The sequence below is a fragment of the Erithacus rubecula genome (genome assembly GCF_903797595.1).
Source record: "Erithacus rubecula genome assembly, chromosome: 15".
NCBI lineage: Eukaryota > Metazoa > Chordata > Aves > Passeriformes > Muscicapidae > Erithacus > Erithacus rubecula.
In genome coordinates this window covers 14,150,822-14,169,165 of record NC_136667.1, presented here as the reverse complement: position 1 = coordinate 14,169,165, position 18,344 = coordinate 14,150,822, and positions in this window count along the sequence as shown.

The following is an 18,344-nucleotide window of genomic DNA, read 5'->3' as shown; positions in this document are numbered from 1 at the left end:
CTTAGTGTCACACGTAGCATTCTGTATGAGGAAGAGTCTTTTTGACAGTTTCTGCTCTAAAGGAGCTGAGAGGCACAGGGTGATGATCTCCTCACAGGTCACTGGCCTACAATTCACCTGGGGATTCACAGAGAGCCAGTAAATCCTCTGCATTATTCACAGCACCAAGGTTATGGCACAGCATCCTTTTGGAGCTTACAAGGTATGTGCATGTCACTGTACAGGGTATTCCCAGGAAGAGTAACCTGCTGATGGTAACATCCCTGTTACCATTTATAACTGAAACCATTTGACCAGATAATACCTTGAGTTAAAAAAGTAAGCTTCTGTTCTGTAACCATATGTTGGTAGTCTCACTGCTGACTCTGACAGAAATATTCCAAGTTTGTAAGAAGAAACATATGTATAAATATTTAAAAGTGAAAGAGCAAGCACAGGAATATTTACTTCTGATGAGACAGTGAATAAAATATCAGCTCCTTACAAGGCAAGATACAGAGCCCAATGAGATTCCAGGAAGCCCCAAGTCACATTAAAGCTATGAGATTCTAAGAAAATTCTAATTTTTTTGTGTTTTATTATTGATGATTGAATCTTGGTCTGCCAGAGAGTGAACAGTTAATTAGATATTTTTAATTGAAGGAATAAAAGATGTTTTGTATAACTACCTCATTTAGTTCTTGACTTACTAGTTAGAGATGCAAATTTTATAAGGGAAAAACTTTGTTTTACTTCTCAGTTGCAATGTAGGACGCTGCCAAAATTCATTTAAAAATAGCCTGCCAGTGTTACAGGCAGTTCTGAAACAATTACATTTTTATGTAATTTGATAATGTTTTATCAAATGTCATCTACATATAAAGTTACCTTTCCCAATCTGTAATGAATAATTGCTTTCCTTTGTATTGAAAATGGGGAAATTTCAGTGGGCTGCAGAATGGGATTTGATGAAAATCTGTTGTCATGTGCTGATTGTGCCTGTCTGTGTCATAACTGCATCCATACAGCACTGAGATATTTCATTCTGCCACATTAATCAATTGTCTGTTCTGTGGACTAACAGCACTATGGATGCTCAGACATCCAGGCTGCCCAAAGAAGTCTCCACACATATTTTGTATGCAAATATGTATAAAAAAGAAGAGATTTGTTATCCAAATTTTTATCACTAAAAGAAATACAATTTACCACAAAGAAATGCATGGGGCATTGATGGAACTTGTATGTCTTAGATCAAAATATTTTATGTCAGTTTCTGTGTCTGCTGTGTGAGAATGAGGGTGAGAAGGTTCCCATAAAGCAGGTTTCAGAAGAGTCAAGAATATCATCTAAATATAAAGGATAAACAATATTTATTGGCTGTTATCAGACTGGATCCATGACCTGCCCTTTTTTGAAGAGGTGATTAGCACTCTTCCCTGGGAGTATATTGTTTAAATTGTTTTTTCATTTCTTTTAAGGTACCTGAATGCTAACATTCTTTACTCTAAAAAGTATGCTGACAACCTCTGGCCTATAATTGCACTTTGTGTATGTGCAGGCCAGAAAAGTTTCCTCTTTAATACAAATGGAAATCTAGACTAGGCAGTCAGGTATATTAGTCTCCCACAAATCATATTGATCAATGCTTTATATATAGAAGTGGTTTCTGTTTTGTTTTGTTGCTATTTCCAGGAAGATGTAAGGATTTCTTTTTTCTTTGATTCATCACTGTCATTTCGATCAATGTGATGAATTACTTTAATTTCAATAAGTGTGTGTATTTGGTCCTGATGCAGAACACCAGAATACATAACTGTATTATTTTTGAAAAATATAATCTCTACCACTGGGAAATTTTGCTACCCTGCCTTTCCAATCAGGGAAGCCAATCTCAGAGTTCTCTCTGATTCTCTGTTTACAACAGCCACACGTGCCTGTAGACAAAATGGTAGGATGGAAATACTGAATTCCAATAAAGAGTTGGGGATTTTGAGGGCAATTTTTACTAGTAAGTGCAGAATATTGCATGCAGAACAATTGAGTGACAGCCCCTTGGCCTCTTGGTATCCTTTGGATACTCTGCTATGCTGCATTTAGAATATAGAATGTGTTTGCTGACTTTATTAATGAAAGCTTGTCAGCACTTGTGACATGGCACTGATTAATCTTCATCTACTTTCATATTTTACACAGGGAAAAAGTATCATCCACTGAGTTTAACAGCCTGGCCACCCTGCCCCTGTCAGATCTGAAACTCAGCCTTGCATGGGGCACCTGGTACAGCTTCAGTGCCCACAGCAGGTACAGAAACCCTGCTCTCAGAGCACTAGGATATCCAAAAACCAGGATTTTAAAGAAGATTTAAAGACAAAGAAGCAAGAAAGAGGGAAGATAATGTTAATAGTTAAAGAAATTAAAGGCTTACTTGGCAATGTTTCAGCTATGATGTGGTTTTAAGGAAAATAAAGCCTGTATTCCTCTCTTCTCCATTTTCTTTATCCTAAGTGGTGAAATTTTCTCCTTGAAAAGTGTCTTGGTTTGAAAGACAGGCATCTGCTAAGAAAGGCAGGAGCCTCTCTTGAAATGGAAAATGTAAACTCCCTCACTCCAAATTATTGAAATTTTGAAATTAATGAGCTCTCAGGCAAAGATATGAGAATAGAAATAACAGTTCTTTACTAGGAAAATTAAAATTAAAACAAAGTAGTTAAAAACCCAAAAAACATACTTTTGGTTGCATCCTGCGTTGCAAGCCAAGACACAAAGTGATATCATTAACAATGTGGGAGTGGGGGGTGGTTTTTTGCTTGTTAACATAAGGACTGTGCAATAAGACAATATAAAACTGAAAATTGACTGTGCAGTATGAGATGCACCTGTGCTGTATCACACAAAAGATCAGTCTAATTTAGTGTCCTGTCCCTGAGACAGGGGCTCATAGAAGGAATGCCAAATAAAGAAATGAAAATACTAAGCCAAAATTATTTAGGTAGCAGCTCTCCATGCCCTAAATCCTACCTATGGCTTTAACAGGCTGAGGATTGGGGTTTAGGAAGGTGATGTTTAGTTTTCATTGACTGTTTCAAGTGCTCATCTGAGAGGGTGTTCTGATAACCTTCATGGACTGATGAACACATCTGGGAGCTATTCCTAAGGATCCTAATGGCTTAAAAGAATGGGAAATGATAAAACAATCCGTACTTCAAACAGCTTTCTGTAAAATTCCTGACATTCAGCTGTAACCATTGTTTACCCATTTCAGGAAATTAGAGGGTATCATCTATGCTTCATTACGTTGTTGCTGCAGTTACAATTTTAAAAGCAGAGCAAATTAAGGTAATGAAGATCTTATCTCACTAACTGAATTCTACTGAAAGCTTTTTTGAGAAAGAAAACTTTCTTCACAGAGCTGATCATCTTGAAAACAGAGACAGAGTTTGACTTTGCCTCTCAGTTATAATGTCTTCAATATATTTTAATGTTTTGTAGACATACATTATATCACATCATCTTTTGGTGTTCCCATGTCCATTTTTTGAATGTAAATTTCTTAGCACCTTATTCCCATTAAGTTGGTAGTTATTATATTATTTTGCATGATTTTTTCCACTTTTTCCCCCAGGTACCATTAAATACTGTGGCTTACCTCAGGCTAACGAGAGTCTCAGCCAGAACTGTCACATTTGAGTTTAATAAGCTCAAGGGGATGTTCTTCTTCTGTGAGTTTGTCTATCCACTTTTTGAAATTACATAAAATATTGCTATCTGCACCAATCCTGAGGCAATTAATAATAACATTTAACTACAGTAGGTGTGATTAAGGTCTGTCATTTATTTACTTTAAACCTTCCATCTAGGATTAGCTATTTCACATTATAACTTATGAAGACATCATACCTCTGCAGACATTCCTTTTAGATGCTAGAAAGTCCTAATCTGTTTTTGCTTTCCAGCACTTTGATTGCTGGTCCATACACAACAATAACAAGGATATTTTTTTTTGTTTGCTTTTTAAAATCCTTTCCTTAAACTGAGGCTTTGAGCACTACTGGGTAATTTTGGAGTTTCAGCTATTTCCTCTTTCATGAGTCTTTCATTGCCTTTGTGCATTTCAGTGCATTGCTTTTCATTGCTTTTAATATTTATCACCATGGATGTTTTCCTGCTGTTTTGTTACCTGATTGCTCAGTATTTTGAGGTTCTCTTGCAGCATTTTTTCAGTCAGGCCTCCTTATTTAGCACTTGAAAATACTTCAATATCATCAGTGAAAACTCCTACACCTTTATTTACCTGTTTTCCTGCATTCTGTGATGCTTTCTCCTCATCAAATACATCTTTGTTTAAACAGTTGTCATTTTTAAACCAGAGAAAACAAATATCAGCACTCAGGTTTCTTCAACAAAACCAGTTCCTGTCAAGGCCAAATGCCTCTCTTGCTCAAGTATATACATTGTGGTTATATAATGTTGGACAGCCTTTTTTGAAGATTCTAGCAAGTCTTTAGCCTCTTGTTTTAAAGACTTCCAGCTCCCACTCATTTCAGTAACTACAATGAAAGAATGTCAATCATTTATAACTGTGGTGCTAGTTGTTGCCAATTCTTAACTGCTGCTGGGCTTGGAGAATAATTAGTGATTGGTGAGAATGGGAACACTGCAGCCTGAGTGCTGGAAGAGGATGAGCTGTTTACTCCAACAGGGCTCTGCTGATTGCACCTCCTAGATGATCTTTGTGTCTGTTACTGTGAAGTTAACCAATAACTTCAAAGTTTCTTCATTTCTGCTTGATACTGCAAGCAAATGTGGTTAAACAGCTCCCAGAAAAGTGGTGCTTACTACTTAAGTGGAACATCTGAACTGCCATCACTGAGGAATTTTATTTCATTCTTCGCTGACAAGTCCAGCAAATTTTATTTGGCACTTTTTACAGTACATAATATGTGAACAATGTGTGCTGTGCTTATAAGAGATGCACCACATGATATGAAGTATTACCCACCATTAGAACCTCCATCAGTCACATCTGACATGGCATAAATCAAATAGAACAAATTCCCATTTTTTAGAATAAGAATTGTTTTGGCAAGTGAACCATCACACAAACATTGTGTTGGAAAATAATTAGAAATAGAGCAAGTATCTGAAATGACACACATAAAACTGCAAATAAAATTGACAATAAATGTTAATATAACAGTGTGCAGCCTATGTTTCTGCAGAAACCCTGATGTGACTTACAGTGAACAAAATATAACTTAATAAATATATATAGAGGAGTACAAACAAACCCACCAAAATTTAGAGCCAATTTGGCAGAGGGCTCTAAGTTAATGTTTCTTATGTATTAGAGTGTGATGCACAAGTATGAATCTTCTCTTGGTAGTGTGGGGATTCTCATGAATAAGTTAAACAACTTTCTGTTTTCTAGATTTATCAGATGGCATCCTGTAGGTTTTAGCTGTACTTCACCTATCAGACTGTGATATTTTTGGGAATGACTTTTTCAGTAGCATCTCCAGCTAAGAAGGGATAACTATTGTGTATGCAATTCAGAGTAAAATGTGTTCTCAGAGAACTATAAATGTTGCATCTTGGAGACCATGTTATTTGACCAATAAAACCTTTCCAGTATCTATGAGATAAAGCTGTAACTACATATAACTACAAAATTTAGCTACCTAGCTGACTTTCTTTTGCCTTTCATTAATAAAAAGTGATGGCTTTTTTTTCAGATAGAGGAAAATGTTACATTTCTTTTGCCAGTGCAGGTGGACATTCTTTATCTCTAGACAAGAAGTCAAAATATTTCAGAATGAAGTTGTCAGTTTTCCTCACCTCTATTTTTTATGGACCTAGCGGATATTTTTTATATTCATGAATCTTCCTCCATCATGACTATCTGGATCATGTGAATGCACTTCCATATGAGTTACTGGCATTCCTGTATTTTTCCAAAGGCAGAGTCTCACTGCAATATTTGATCAAAGTATGAATTACACAGTTGTGGAACAGTTTTCAGCTATTTAAGAACTGAAAACTGAAGTTCAGTCAACTACAGATGGAGAACACAAAACTTCATGAACCAGCTTAGTTTTGGCCAGAGTGGCTTTGTATAAAAGGGTTTTGGAGAAGGATTTTTTACAAATGTAAATGGGTACAGCCACCACTGTAATCAGCCTAGATAAAGACTTCTTCTATACAGATGAATAATTTTTGGGTATAAGACTAGGCTTCAAATAAGATTGGTATGTTTACTGTGAATTTAAATAATATGGAAGCCATTTACATAGTTATTGTGCTATTCATTAAAAAATTGAAAGTGTGGAAGCACTGACAGCTGGCTTTTATTATTGCAATACATATGGAAGTCAAAATCAAGAGAAAATTTTTGTAATGGAAATGAGATTTAATGCCATGCAAACAGATTTGTAGGTATAATTTAAAAAGAGGAAAATATGAACTGAAAATGTGCCTTGATGATATCATTAAAATAAATTAAAAGCATTTAAAAATCAGTGTTATTTTTATTACACTGAAGTATTTTTATTACCAATTACAAAGGTCAACTATTTGATATCAAAATAGTAGTGGTAGCTAGTACACTCATTCATGAAAGGGTGTTTTAAAAAACTTATGAAATACCAGTACATCAAAACACAATGGATGCTTAATTAAAGGAAAACACCCTCCCTCAAATAAATAAATAAAAAAAAAAGAGCAACAAAAATCCCACAACAAATAAAAGCAAAAACAAAACAAACCAAACAAAAAGAAAACAAACAAACAAACAAACAAAACCACCAAAAAAATACCCCAAAAAAAACAAAACTAAAAAAAACCAAAAAAACCCCACAAACAGCCAGTGCAAGGCATATCAGGCAATTAAGCTCCTCATTTCAGGATTGCAAGGAAAGATTCAATGCATGGCAGCATGTATTAAAGTACATTATTAACGACAATATTTTATAGTATCTGCCATGTAGAAAATAAAATATTAGTGCATATATAAACACCTTAACATGTAGGTTTAGGATACAGATTGGGTGCAAGCAAATCTTTGGAGAGGCCTATATTGGTGTGAAAATTTGATTCTGGATTTTGAAAAGATCACTCACTAACAGAAAACATGGAAATATTGAAGGTTTTTTAGAAAAGAAAAAAGCAGTCTAATTTTTGGGTTTAGATTTTCAAATGCTTTTTGAATTCCCATCTTTTTTAATGTAAGTAGACAGGGAAATAAACATGCAGGTCCACAATAACAATATTTGTGTTGGATCTCATCTTGGTTTTTACTTGACTTTTCAAGCAAAATTTTTCCAGCATTCTTCTGAAATTGATGCAGTCCCAAGGTTAATAACTGAAAACCATTAAGAATAATAGTTGTAGGAGTGGAAGAAAAAATCATTTGTGATCACAGCATGCCCCTACATAGGCTGACAGTCCAAAGAAGAAAAGAGATATTCAGATGCAAAATAAACGTGTAGTACCTTGGGTCTGTTACAAAATCAATTTAGTAATCAGATAATTGAGCCAAAAGAAAGGTACAAGGAAGGAATAAACGTTTTAAAAGCTTGGCTTTCTTGTCTAAGTAGTGAAAGCACTTGGGATATGCCCTTTCTGGGAGATAAATTTAGTTTGGTGGCAGGTAGATCTGTGGCTTCCTAAAATTATATAGTTCTCTTCCAGTAACTGCATGAGAGGTCTCTATTTTTGGTTTTAGAGAAAAGCAGGAGACTAGTTAGAATCAAAGAGACAAATGCTTTAAAATGGACTCTAATTTCTTGCCTTACATAAAGAGAGTCACAGGTGCACAAAATAGAGCAACTTTCAGAGAAAAGTTTAAAGTAGCTGCATCATTAAAACGTCAGATTTTTATATGCTGTGAGTCAGAATTTGAAAGTGATATCAAAGCTAGCAGGATAAATCACTGGTTCCACAGGTTCTCTCATGCAATTACTAGAAGGACAAGATGTGAAAGTGAAGGAAGATGTGAAGGAATAAATATAGATCACATTGCAGAAGGCAATAGCAGCTGCAACTGGGGGCAGAAGCAGAGAGTAATGATCCAGAATCTTTTGAAGAAATGTTTGCTTGCTATAGGTATTCACTTTAGGTGATTAACTAAGCAAATTTTTAGCAAGCATTATGACAAACTGAGCTACATCAATATTCCCAATTCTTTGTATAAGCTGTGATATGTTTCTTGTAGTGCTCTGTAATTATTAAATTACCTAGGTGTTACCCTCTGAAGAAGCAACACAAGAAGCAACTCTGAAGATATTTCTTGCTGTCCTCAGGTGAACTGCAGAGTCTGCAGGGAGCCTAAGCCTAGGAAGTTCAGGTAAGCCACATAAAAGGAGATTGCTGTCACTTGCAAAATCTGCAGGAGGAAACCTCTTAAAATCAGAAAGCTGCAAAAAGTGGCACCTGGATGTACCTGTTATTCCCTTTCATAGATCTTCCCATCTCCCTTCCCCTGCCACTGCTCTGGATACCTCAGAGGTCTAATAAGAGCTCTAAGAAGAAAAGTTTTCTGGCCCACAAAGATCTCTGTAGTGCATGCTGTTGACATAACTGGGATTGAAGTGGTAAAGTCATTGAGATTCCTCTGCAAACCCAGGCTCCTGCTCTGGGTCAGAATAAGTGCACTCCTGTTTCAGCTCCTGGCCATGGACTATCCATGTGAAGCCCCAAAATAAACACTACACCACCAGAGTGAGATTTGGTGATATTTGTAAAGAAATAGTTATCCAAGTTATCTTTTTATAATCCTCATTGAAATCTTCCATAAAAAAGAGAAGAAAAAGAGTTTTCTTAGGTTGAAAAAACAAGGTTGAAAAGATCCTATCTGATAAATATTTAATGAAACCACCCAGAATCATGTATCCATGAGATAAAGAACAAGCATCAACAGCATGTTGAGCACATCTGTGCCCTGTTTGAACCATACAAACACACAGAAGTTAAAATTCCATAGGAAATTTTACAGAGGGAAGCATTTGGCTGAAAGCCTGAATCTAGATTGTGCCACGAGTTCCATTCAATATAATGAGCATTTTAATTTATTGAGTCCACCTGCACAATAAAGTAAAAGCACTGTGTAATAAATTGCATCTAAGTTCCCCTTTCACAGGGTTTAAATCCCACATGACAACACATTTTCTACTGTTTCCTTTATGGTCAAAAGAAAAAATCAAAGATTCAGCTATTGAAAATAGATAACATAAGAAATTTCCCCTATTTTTCTGTTGGTAAATTTTGTTTCCTTATTTTTTTTTGAATCTGTAAACTAAATGAGCTGAATGATTACTTCATGTGTAGCAGGTAGGTAAAGACTTGACTCCATAATAAAATCCTCGCTAAAATATTTCATGCCTATGCAATATCAATGGCAGTTAAAAAAACAAAACAAAACAAAACTAATTTTAATAAATTGAAATATATTCCTATAAAATCTAATGAAGTTTGTGATTTTTTTTCCCACCTGTTGATCTTACTTTTGCTTTCTCATCTACCATTAATTGGTGAATATGTTGGGGATTTAGTGGGATTTGGCTTCATAGAACAGTTAAGATTGTGTTAAGATTTTAGATTTTCTTCTCTACATAAAGACATTGCTTTAATGGACTTTTATGTCTTCAAGCAGCATAGAGAGTATTCCCTTATAACGACAGTTTAAAATATTGCTGAAATGGCTGCTTTTGATCTCAGACCTGATCAGAGTAACTGATGTTGTTGCTTCATTTATAGATTATTTCAAGCTAAAAGCATTTGCCATAAGCCCAGTATGCCTTCACCCTGTAAAATCCATACACAGAGCAGCCCTTCCCATCTGAATCACGCCTCTGGCCACATCTGGTGCTTTGGTTGCTTTTAAAAACAACCTTATCTATGTCTGATAGCATCCCAGTGTGGAACTCAAAAGCACCTGGAAACCTGGTGGTTGATTTGGCTGCTCAGTGATGGGACAGCAAGTGGATTGTCCACAGGGTTCAGTCATTTCATGGCAGGTTAAAGCAGCAAAGTAGTTCAGAGGAAATGAAAGATATCTGCACACTGCAGAGTTCAGGAAAGCTTGTGCCCATGAGATGGAGATGGAAGAGTTCATAGAGCTCACAGCAGATCCATGTAATGCAGCATGGGCAGGCAGGGAGTAGATTGAGTTGATAATAGTGTGACAAACGTGGTCAGAGTGAGCTGCACATCAGTGCCTGGAGGGCTCCAGGACTGTCCCTCCCCCTGGGACACTCCACTCCTGCCTGGCAGCAGCAAGGAAAGGCTGCTGCCCAAACCTGCTAGTTTTAGGTCTCAGGTAGCTCTTGCCTGCTTGCCAAGCTCGTTGTTAGACCTTACCAAATGTTTCTGCTCAGGAAAAACCAAAGAATGGTGCATGTGGTGAGACAGCACATTTTCTTTGCTTGCAGGGACTGCAAAATGGAAAATGGCTGAAAATCATTTTGAGTTGTTTCACAGGAAGGTATGATTATAAAGAGATGTGACAGTAATTCCTTTTTGCCTAAAACTCTTGCTCTTGATGAAGACTGTGCTCACCAATTCTCTCTCAAATGGGGTTTGCTGGGCAGATTTTAAATTTTCTATATTACTTTGGCTGATGCTGACTGGCTGTCTTTTCTTTTTAGCAATTCTTGATGTTTTACTTGTGTCTTTAGGAAATTCTCATTTCCCTAATAGATGTTGGTCCTCAGCTGAGACACCTTCACACTTCTTTGCTCAGTTGTAAATTTTGGTATTTTGTTAATTCTTTTTCTAGGAGGTCAGTCTTGGTGCTGTATCTGAGAAGTTCAGTGCAAAAAAATTTATTTTTCCAGGCACTTTAATTTTATTGATTTTTCAAAAAAGATTAAGTAAACATATGATTCTTCCACTCTTCCACTGGTGCTTAACTTTAGGCTGATGAATAATCCTGTTTGTCAATATAGGTAAAATATAGATTAAATGTTGTCCATAGAATGTTTTCTTGAAATGGTTGTCAATGTGAGAGGTCAATCAAAAGCGTGGACTAACAGGTCCACAAATGTATTCCTTAAACATCTACTTTATCTGGAAAATGAAAGGAAATTCTGTATATCTCAATATCTTAATAGGGTATACTGTGAGATGAAAATGGAAATATATACTTTTAATACTGGAACTGTGATATCTGTATAATTTATCTATATAGATTTTGAATAATCTTTGGTATTATGAAAATTGCTGTCTATATATCTGACTCTAACAGTTCATAAAAGACTGTCAGATTAAGCTTTTGCCATGTTAAACCCTAAATAATTTGCACCATTAAAATACATTCATGCCCTTCTCTCTTTTAACCTCAGGACAGTTGATTATTGACTGAACTGAGAGAAGAGGAGAAGAAACAATATGTATGGGGTTTTTTTTTTTCCAAAGAGAGGAAAAATGGAGTAGGCAAGGTGAACAAAAAGTGCTTCTAGAATCATGTACAAAACCACACAGAAATTATGAAACAGGTGATATGAAGTTGCAACATTCTGCATGAAGAGGTGTTCTTAAGGATTTTGTCTTGTAGGAAAAATTAATTATTTACTCATAAACCCTGTGTGATGAGTTGATCTTACTTTCATTTCGTGCTGCATGAGGACAAATCAATGTTCCTTGTAGCACTGTATCCATCCTGCCAAAATGTCTATCACTGCTTCACACAGCACTCACCAAAAGCATCTCCAGGAGTTGTGGTGGGCTGGGGGACAGTGTTTCCTCTGATCTCTGTTCTTACAGTAAAGATAAGAGCTGCAGGAAATTGTGTTAGTCAGCTCTGTCAATGGCTCTGAGTAAATAGATGATCATTCTGTCAGTTCTTAGCAGCAGCTCTGTTGCTCTCTCATTTTCTAGTCTTTTGTGCTCTTGTAAAAGAGAGCTGAAATGTTCTTTGGTTGGGTCACAACTATGGCAGAAGTTTTTTCTCCTTCATAATTTTTTTACTCAGTTTAAGCCAAGGGTACAGAACTTCCTGTAAAGCACTGAAGAGCTCTGAGAATGGTGGGTGTAGAAAATGTGTACATTGTAGAATATGTTATGTAAACCAAGGCAAGTATCTCATTTCCTTTCTCAGTGTCATCACATTTTTTACAAATGTGCTGTGAGGTTAGAACAGAATAGAATAGAATAGAATAGAATAGAATAGAATAGAATAGAATAGAATAGAATAGAATAGAATAGAAAGGAAATAAAATTATATTCATATAATATATGAATTGTTTGAAGAAAATGAAAAGAATAAAAAGCAAATATCTGTAATACTATGAGCGTGACTAATGTGTGCTAGTGAATGGAGCAGTGGGTAGGGATTCAGGTGGCCCCAATGACATTTTGAGATTTTTGCATTTAGTCTACCTTGTAAACTCAAAAAATTCTCTCCTTTGTCTCTCTCTGTTACTCTCCCAGCCATTTATCTTCTCCAGTTTAAGACATCTTTGTCAAAGGGAGTAGTTTTATATTGTGCAGTCAGGAAGAATAATTATATTCATGTCTCTAGTTATTATTGTAAACTAAATAACATCTAGTGGAATTTTTTAGCCTTTAAATCCTGATGTAAGAGTCCTTCAAGTTAAAATAATAACTTAATTCAGTGCAGAGTCCCTTGCTGCACAGTGAGTTCTGCTGTGCAGAGCAATCTGTCCATCAGGTTTCTGTATGTTCACATCTTATGGGTCATTCCAAGGAATCAGGGATAGCATGAATGTACTTTTTCAGTAGCCTGTCTAAAAAGAAAATAATCCAAGTGATTTGAAATATGAAACAAAAATGATTTTTTTCCCCTTTTGCTTATGCTCCTCTGCCAACTGCCACACTGCAGAGATTCCACTGAAGAGCAGCACTGGGATGTGGTGTTTCACACAGCACAGCAGGGTGCACTCTGCTTCCCATGCCAAATACATCCTGCAGCAGACAGGAGTTTTAAAGGATGTACCCATGAGGGATTGTTAAATGAATGCAGCTGAAGAGCCAAGCCCAGGAAGGAGCCTTATGCTGGAGGTGCAGGGGAGGCTTGAACAGCTGCTGACATTAGGACAAGCAAGGCATAGCCTGGTTTTGTACAGAATACAGTGGAAAGGTGTAAGGGATGGTGTCCATCAGCAACAGTGCTCAGCAAATAAGCTATTTCTTCAGCTGCAGATATTCTCTGACTTTGAAAAGGCTTCCAGAAGACTGGGAATGAAAAAGAAATAAAAATAGTTGAAAAGTTGTGTTTGTCCCAAGGATTTTCAATGAGATATTTCAGTGTAACATTGCAAAGAGAAGACCCAAAATGGACCTAAATGTAGTGGCTGGCTGCACAGAGAATCCCAGATGTTTGCTCTATGTAACACCTGATTCAGTTTTAAGATTTGGCACACATTGAATTTGGTGAATACATGTTCACTGCTGCTGTTCTGCCTTTCCTTGCTGGATCTGACAAGTAAATTTATGTGAGAATTCTTGTCCCTGACTTTACATTACATGAGAGGAAGCAAAGTCGTGTGCATTTATATGAAATTGAATAAAGGAGCTAATAGCTGAGAGGAATATCAGAGGGGAAAAGCTTGAGAAATTTTGGTGAAGATCAATTAGATCTTCAGCAGTTGCTAGAATAAAACACTCCATGTGGCTGTCTGTGATGAAGAAAACCACTCTTCATAGGCAGGCAAAGTAGGCAGTCAATTAGCACTCAATTAAGATGGTCTAAAAGCACTGCTGCACATGCAGTAAATAAGATAGAGGAGGCTCTTAGGCTTTTACAGTGTAACAGTGCAAAGTGCATTCCTTTCCATAATGCAGTGCTCTCCTCTCACACTAGGGATTGCCATATTCTAAATTTGAAAAGAATCTAGTTACATTTTGATTAGAAATCATCATAGTAGCTTAAGTATAATTATTTCAAATTTGCCTTGCATTTGTCTAAATTATAAGAAAACTAAATTATGTTGTCCCTGTTTATTTTATTCAAATGAAATATTGCACGTTGTCAAATTTATCACACCTCTTATCTTACTACAGCACTGTCCTTAATTGCTATCAGAGGTTCACAAAGAATTTGGAGTAATTAAATTTAAATACCTTTCTGAAACTAAGGCAAGGTGATTGCCTTCATCCATCTTTTCAGCAATGACTCTTACCCCACAGAATAAATATGTGTATATATATATAAATTTGTAACATTTCTTTTTTTTTTTTCCTTTTTTTTTCTTCTCTTTCAATGGCAAAATGAGTTGTGTGCAGTCATTGGATCCAAATAGAGATAGCCTTTTTTAATAGATATTTGTGCTTTCTAGATCAAAATGGTGAGATATTCACTCCAAAACAATATTAACTGCTAACAGTCCATACTCTTGTCTATACTAATGATTTATGCCAGTATTTCATACAGAATATTCAGAAAATAAGTAAAAAGTTGAAAATTTCCAAGCTATTGAGATCATGCTCTCAGGTAAACTTATTGAGAGTAAATAAAGAGAACTACAGCAGAACTGAACCCTGTGAACTTCATGGCCAAAAAATTAAGAATTTTCTTCAAGGATAACAGCCACTTCCAATTTATGACTCAATTCCTTAGGATACTAAAGATATATCTCCCTCTGCTGATCTGGGTCCAACTTTGCTTGGAATCAAAAAATAGAAAAACAAATATGGTTCATGGACAGAGACCAAGAAATCAAATTAATTGCAGCAAATATTTTTGTTAGGTATTTGGGAAATTTTTTTTTTATTCAAGTGTAGAACAGATCATTAGGGTTTTTGTAAAAAATTATGCACATTTCAATTGATGGTGTGCATTTCCTCAGATAATAGACATTTTATTCTGAATAACATAGAATTTCCTTGCATTATAATATAGATAACACATTTGCTGTTAGTTTCTCTGGGACCTCCAGTTACCTCTCTAATTCAGTTACTTCTTTGCATCCTATTTCAGCTTATAAACAAAGGATATTATTTCTATATACTAAGCATTCTGACCAGAGAGTGAAGACAGACCAGAGCAGGAATCCTCCCTGTTCTGTTTCTGAAATAATTACTGAATTATTGTCCTCCTATTCCTGCATTCCTGGCTGCCAACTTTAGGAGTTTCCTCTTCTGTGAAGTATGAGAGAGCAAAACATGCAAAACTGCAAGCCCAGGAGAACCTGCCAATTCCTGAAATGACATTTTTGCATATCAGATTCTCCAGCAGACAGATGACTACCTAATTTAAATATCCATTTAAGACCCTGCAGAGCTGAAGTTGGACTGGACCATTGGAGTCGCTGCATCTCCACTGCAGACTCTGATTCCTTTAAAATGCTGGCAGCAGCAATAGCAGCTTGGTTTATAAAATATTCTGTTGCACTGGTAAAGAAGTTGTGTGCAACATACTTGCTGGTTTTTGGCCTCTGTAAGGAAAATTCTATAAGAACAGCAGCAATCCTACCACCACCTACTTTCCAGACCAGATTCCCTCAGCAGAGCAAACACCCATTTGGCCAACTCTTCTTACATATGAAGGATGGTGACTAAGATGCTAGAGATGAAAAGTATTTAAACTTTTCATCTTGTTTGCCTCATAACCCAGATAAGGAGTCAGTTTGCAAGACTTTGAGTCAACTCACAACATTTTCCACCCTTATCAGGAGACATCTTTGGCAGGCTCTCCTGCCATGCAGTCGTCAGCTCCAGCTGAATATTTTCAGTGTTAGCATTACTCCAGCAGAATATTCAGTTTCCAAAGTTGCTGAAGCAAATGGGAACGTTCACAGAGATTTCAGTAGGAGCTGGATCGTGTCCTTGCCCATCATCATGCACAGGACTGATCTTTTCTCACTGCTGCTGAACATTCTTTCTTGTGAGAGAACCCCCACAGGGGTGTGATGTCACTTGGGCTCATGAATCATGTGTTTAGCTGTTATCACTCTCCTCAGTGTGAAGAAGGCTGGTAATTATGTAGCTGAGTGCATAGCTAAATATTTTTAAAGCAATATTTAATCCTAGTCTCTTGAAGTAAATAGGTAATGCAATGGAATGGGATTGTGTGGCTTGAGAGAAAGGTCTTTGCATATCCTTCTAAAGAAATTAGTTACTGCTTCTGGCACATCTGCAGCACCTCTGAGCTTTCTAGATGTTTAATTTCAGATTTGACAATATGTTCTAAAAGGGGAGAGATTATTAATGGCCATCTAAAATTTCTTAGGAAGTATATTACAAGAGGCTTTCAGTCATTTCCATCTCTGTGAGACTGAGGTGTGTTTATGCAAAGTGTTTATAATGTCAGGCAAAAAGTACTGACACAGAAACAAAGCAGAAAGGACACTTCAGAAAGTGACTGAATAAGAAAACTTGAATTGCTTTTCATAAATGGTTGTTTCTCTCCCCTGACTAATAAACAAGGACCAAAGGAAAACTGTACTTTATTTTAGGCATTCTAGAAGATGCAACAAATTCAGTGGCATTAAAGTGTGTGCAGCTCTTTTGGACTGAAATGTTGGAGCAACTCATGATGACCTTGTGCCTCAGGCATCACAGGACACCTGCAGAGGAGATTTCCCTGAAAGCCTTAACTGAAGTCCAAACTTCTTAAAAACTATCCACCATCCTTCTCACCCAAAGTTTATTAGGATGATTTGTTTGCTGTTGCTCTTTTTCATGCATTCCACTGGGAGTAGATCTAGATGGGAAAGTTCTAAATTTTATTGACTTTTTTTCCTCACTGGGTACTACTTTCAAATACTGAATTGTATTCAGTACAAAGTATTGTTTATCCTTCTGCCAGGCCAAACCACACCTTTAAGAAACCCAAAAAACAAAACAACAAAATTTACGAAAACTAACTACTTAAAAAAAAGTAGTGCAACTTGAATTGTAGTAAGTTTTAAGAATGTATCCTATTTTTTGCATGAAATGTGATGGTTTTTTCTATGTGAACTTTGATGTTTCAGTCATTCATGATTCCTATGGTTCACTACTCTTTAAGTTTTTTTGAACATGAGAATTCAAGCAATTAATCAAAAGAATCCACCATTCTCTTGAGTACTTTATTTTGTATTTTAGTTTTCTTTCTTTTCTGCAATCTGCGCTTCCATAAATTCGCTGGAACAATGTTTATTTGTGTTGGGAGTGTTATTAAATCTCATTTTATGTCCTAAAATTTTCCTGCATTTTAGAGGATCAGGTTTATTGCTGGGACTGTAAGTGTGGTTCATGAGATCACCCAGCCAACCATTAAACAAGACATTATGAAGTTAGTGTTTTCCATCTTCGTTACGATAAGTTAAAATCAATAGGAGTGATGTGTTTACTCTGGTGGAATGGAAATGTTCACATAAATCTCTAAGGCACTGATGTATATCTGTGTAAATGTCAAAGGTTCAGTTCATCTTTCATTGCACAGGGTAGGTTTCTGCAGAGCCTGGATAGATGACCTAAATAAAGATGTCTGGAGTTAGATTTGCTTTTGGTCAAAGCTTCAGGAAACACTGACCTGTGTTATAAGTTGGAAGATCAGGAAACTTTTACCTCTTTTGAGGAGCTGCAATGTAAACATTTTTTATAACAGGAGAGGGAATAATAAAGGATGACACTTGCTATTTTGTATTTCCATGGCATACCATAATGTGCATTTAAAGAGAGCTTTTATTTAAAGCAAATCTTTATACAAAAATTTCTACATAAAAACTTGTCAGTTCTGAGGTAAATATGTAGCATATTTACCACAAATGTTTTCAGTCAGTCTTTGATAAACAATGTGTCTCCTGAAATTGTAGGACAGTTTTATAAACCTTTTGGAAATACAGAAAGGTACCTAGGAATAAAAATTGAAAACAAACCGATGCCACAAACAAACAAGTAAGCAAAAGCCTGGCAATTTTTAGGTCTCTCACTTACAAGATATGGAGTGTGTGCAGAGAAGGTCTGGAGGGCAGGACTGATAAGGAACAGCTGAGGGAACTTGGATTTTTCAGCCTGGAGAAAAAGAGGCTCAGGGGGGATATTCTTGCTCTCTACAGCTGCCTGAAATGAGGTTGTAGCCAGGTGGGGTTCAGTCTTGTCTCCCTAGGAAAAGCTGTAAGACAAGAGGCAGTGGCTTCAAGTAGCATCAGGGGAGATTTAGATTTGATATCAGAAAAACTTCTTCTCTAGAGGGTGGCCAGGCACTGGAACAGGCTGCCCAGTGCTGGAGTCACCATCCCCAGAGGTATTTTACAGATGTGTGGATGTGTCCCTTCATTGCATGGTTTGGCAGAGCTGGCTCAGTTGGACTCCATCTCAGAGGTCTTTTCCAACCTAACTGATTCTATCATTCCATTTCTGAGTGAGAGATAAAAAACCACACTCTTTTCTCCTTGACCCTTTCCTGCTTTTCTTGTACTAAT